A 5,000-nucleotide genomic window follows, 5' to 3' on the forward strand; every position below is an offset into this window, starting at 1 on the left:
CCGTATTTCATTCCACAATCAACGTACAACATAGAAGAAATCATCTCTCTAACTATCCTGGTTCAAAAGTTGTATCGGAACATTTCACGTCGTAATATCTCGCCAAGTCCAGACCTCGGCGATAGGTAGTATCTGACACCGTCCGCTCGGGACTGACATCGACTTGGACTCGGGCTGATGATGGGGAGGCGTTTAAGGACGTGAACATTTTTCCTTATAAAAATTAAAGTCGACAATGAATATTGATTCTGATTACTGATTTACGCTTTAAAAACACATTAGAAGGCAACCAAATCGAATTTGAGGAAATTCCACGATCAGAAAATTTTTTTCGAAAAAAAAAAAAATTCGAGGACACCTCGGTCATGGCAAGTTATTTCCCACAATCCATTCCCCGATCCACGTACATCCCAGAAAAAATCATCTCTCTAACTATCCTGGTTCAAAAGTTGTATCGGAACATTTTCACGTCGAAAATATATCTCTAAGTCCAAACCGATGCACCACGTAAACTAGGGCAGACCGATGCACCACGTAATATCGGGCAGACCGATGCAGAACGTAAACTCGATCATACCGATGCTTCACGTAATCTCGATCTTACCGATGCACCACGTAAACAAGGGCAGACCGATGCAGAACGTAAAGTAGATCTTACCGATGCACCACGTAATCTCGATCTTACCGATGCACCACGTAATCTCCATCTTACCGATGCACCACGTGAACTGGATCTTACCGATGCACCACGTAATCTCAATCTTACCGATGCACCACGTGAACTGGATCTTACCGATGCAGAACGTGAATTGGATCTTACCGATGCACCACGTAAACTCGATCTTACCGATGCACCACGTAATCTCGATCTTACCGATGCACCACGTGAACTGGATCTTACCGATGCAGAACGTGAATTGGATCTTACCGATGCACCACGTAAACTCGATCTTACCGATGCACCACGTAATCTCAATCTCACCGATGCACCACGTGAACTGGATCTTACCGATGCAGAACGTGAATTGGATCTTACCGATGCACCACGTAAACTCGATCTTACCGATGCACCACGTAATCTCAATCTTACCGATGCACCACGTGAACTGGATCTTACCGATGCAGAACGTGAATTGGATCTTACCGATGCACCACGTAAACTCGATCTTACCGATGCACCACGTAATCTCGATCTTACCGATGCACCACGTGAACTGGATCTTACCGATGCAGAACGTGAATTGGATCTTACCGATGCACCACGTAAACTCGATCTTACCGATGCACCACGTAATCTCAATCTTACCGATGCATCACGTAATCTCGATCTTACCGATGCAGAACGTAAACTCGATCATACCGATGCACCACGTTATCTCGGCAGACCGATGCAGAACGTAAAAAAAAAGCTTACAGCACGCGGTGTTCCCAAGCGGTCACCCATCCAAGTACTAACCGCGCCCGACGCTGCTTGGCTTCAGTGTTCTGACGAGAACTGGCAATTTCAGCGTGGTATGGCCGTAAACAACAAATATAGCGATATTTTCTATGATATCTCACTTTTTGGGAGCGGAAAGGACGTGAACGTTTTTCCTTATAAAAAATGAAATAACTTTTGGATATTAATTCTGATTGTTGATTTAAGTTTTAAGAACACATTAGGACATATCTCAATGAAATTTGAGGGATTTCCGAAATCGAAAAATATTTTTCGAAAAAAAAAAAAAATCCCAGAAGACCTCGGTCATCTCAAGTTTATTTCCATATTCTATTACACAATCAACGTACATCACAAAAGGAACCATCTCTCTAACTATCACAGTTAAATTTTTGTATCGGAACATTTCACGTCGGAATATCTCGCTAAGTCCAGACCGGGGAGATCGGTCGCATTTGACACCGTCCGCTCCGGTCTAACATCGTCTTGGAGTCGGGGTAACGATGGAGAGGCGTTTAAGGACGTGAACATTTTTCCTTATAAAAATTAAAGTCGACAATGAATATTGATTCTGATTACTGATTTACTCTTTTAGTACACATTAGAAGGCAACGCAATCAGATTTGAGGAAATTTCAAGATCAGAAAATTTTTTTCGAAAAAAAAAAAAATTCAAGAACACCTGGGTCATGGCAAGTTATTTCCCACAATCCATTCCACAATCAACGTACAACATAGAAGAAATCATCTCTCTAACTATCCTGGTTCAAAAGTTGTATCGGAACATTTCACGTCGAAATACCTCGCCAAGTCCAGACCGGGGCGATAGGTAGTATCTGACACCGTCCGCTCGGGACTGACATCGACTTGGACTCGGGCTAATGATGGGGAGGCGTTTAAGGACGTGAACATTTTTCCTTATAAAAATTAAAGTCGACAATGAATATTGATTCTGATTACTGATTTACGCTTTAAAAACACATTAGAAGGCAACCAAATCAAATTTGAGGAAATTCCAAAATCAGAAAATTTTTTTTCAAAAAAAAAAAAATCCGAAAAATATTTTTCGATTCTGATTACTGATTTACTCTTTTAGAACACATTAGAAGGCAACGAAATCAAATTTGAGTGAAATCCAAAATCAGAAAATATTTTTCGAAAAAAAAAAAAAATTCGAGAACACCTCGGTCATGGCAAGTTATTTTCCACAATCCATTCCCCAATCAACGTACATCCCAGAAAAAATCATCTCTCTAACTATCCTGGTTCAAAAGTTGTATCGGAACATTTTCACGTCGAAAATATATCTCAGAGTCCAGACCGATGCAGAACGTAAACTCGATCATACCGATGCTTCACGTAATCTCGATCTTACCGATGCACAACGTAAACTAGATCACACCGATGCAGAACGTAAACTCGATCATACCGATGCACCACGTAAACTCAGGCAGACCGATGCAGAACGTGAACTCGATCTTACCGATGCACCACGTAATCTCGATCTTACCGATGCACCACGTAAACTCGGGCAGACCGATGCAGAACGTGAACTCGATCTTACCGATGCACCACGTAAACTAGGGCTGACCGATGCATCACGTAAACGACGATCGAGAGGCGCGAAAGGACGTGAACGTTTTTCATTATAAAAATTGAAATAAATGATAAATAATGATTCTGATTGTTGGTTATCATTTTTAATAAGCATTAGGAGGCAACCAAATGAAATTTGAGGAAATTCCGATAATAGAAAATTTTTTCGAAAAAAAAAAAAAATTCATGAAATCCTCGGTCATCGCAAAATATTTACCATATTCTGTTCGATAATCAACGTATATTTAAGAAGGAATCATATCTGTATCTATCTTGGTTCAAATTTTGTATCGGAACATTTTGACCAAAGTCCGAGCTTCGGCCGAAACAGACACCGCTGACCTGGCCTATCGATCGACCGAGAGTCGGGGATAGAGCGTAAGTGTTGTCTGGAGGGGAACCCTGTGCTCTCCTGACATATATAGGGAAGGTGGTCGCGTTGGGCGATGCAGAACGTTTGGATCGGGAATTATATTTTTGGTTCAGCTATTGAATATGGTTTATTGTTGGTATATATTGGCGAAATAACGTTCTTACTGACTGGGGATATTCATAAAAATGAGTCCGGAGATTTTCAGATCGAAGTCCGAGTGATCCGACTTGGAAGGCGTGTTGGGTGGGTCGAGATGGCTTAGATAGATCAGACGAGGCGGGCTAAGTGTTGACGTCATGCATCGGTCCATTTTCAGATTGAGTCCGAGTAATCCGACTTTGAAAGAGTGTTGGGTGCGTCGAGACTGTTTAGATAGATCGGACGAGGCGGACTAGGTGTTAACGACATGCATCGGTATATTTTCTGATCGGAGTCCGAAGAAATCGGCCCTAGTAGGCGCAGCGGACGGTCGAGACGGCCTCGGTGGGTCGGATCGATCGGGAAAAGTTTGCTAAATCGTGTCTGGAGGGGAACCTTGGGTTCTCCTGACATATATAGGGGATAAGGTTTGGGTGAACGATTCTTCACGTAAAAGTTGAGTAATTTATTTTTCGATAAGCTTTTGGATATTGATGAGAAGTATATGTATATCTTCGATTAAAAGAATTCTTACCGTCTCCATGTATATTATATTAGATATATAAGAAATAGTTAACGTGATGCATCGGCCGATTTCCGGATCGGAGTTCGAGAGATGCGACTTTCGATGCGCGATGGGTGGTTCGAGACGGCCTAGATCGATCGGACGAGGCGGACTAGGTGTTAACGACATGCATCGGCGGATTTTCTGATCGGAGTCCGAAGAAATCAGCTCTAGTAGGCGCGGCGAACGGTCGAAACGGCCTCGATCGATCGGACGAGGCGGACTAGGTGTTAACGACATGCATCGGCGGATTTTCTGATCGGAGTCCGAAGAAATCAGCTCTAGTAGGCGCGGCGAACGGTCGAAACGGCCTCGGTGGGTCGGATCGATCGGGAAAAGTTTGCTAAATCGTGTCTGGAGGGGAATCCGGGGTTCTCCTGACATATATAGAAGGGGTGGAGAATGGGTCCTGTCCTAGACTGTTTGGAGTTCTTTTTAGGATGATATTCAGTTGGTAAGTGGTAGACCCGAATCCGACCTCGGCGTTTGGGTACTGGCAAGGTGTGTTGGTTTCGGCTTTCGCATCTTGGGTCGCTTTCGTCAACCTCATGCAGCGAGGTCGCGGTCCGCTTCGTCTCTTTGTAGTCGAATGGCCTTTAAGCGACCAACCTTAAAATCGTGATCCTCTGCCCGTTGCGGGTTATGTTCACAAAAAATTTGCAACCACTCAATTCGTTCCGAGCGACAAATATTGTTGAATCTCGAATCACCGTGTCGTTATATTCACATGTATAGCGAAGGGTCGAGATGGAATGTGTATAAGAAATTAGTTGATAGCCGGGGGTTCGTATTATATATGGACGCCTTGGCGAGGGATTGTTTCTAGAAACTTTCTCATTTTTGATCGGTGTTTTGTCCGAGATGATGATGATGTATATATAGCTTGAGTCT

General features: G+C 43.1%; 1 non-coding gene across 1 annotated transcript; it reads right to left on the reverse strand.

The window, feature by feature from the left end:
* Positions 1–1,407: 1,407 nt before the first annotated feature.
* Positions 1,408–1,526, reverse strand: LOC123687926. The gene has a single exon (XR_006749628.1). It is a non-coding gene; the product is annotated as a 5S ribosomal RNA (ribosomal RNA).
* Between the last annotated feature and the right edge of the window lie 3,474 nt (positions 1,527–5,000).

Source organism: Harmonia axyridis, chromosome X (assembly GCF_914767665.1).
Source record: "Harmonia axyridis chromosome X, icHarAxyr1.1, whole genome shotgun sequence".
In the NCBI taxonomy this organism is placed as follows: Eukaryota; Metazoa; Arthropoda; class Insecta; order Coleoptera; family Coccinellidae; genus Harmonia; species Harmonia axyridis.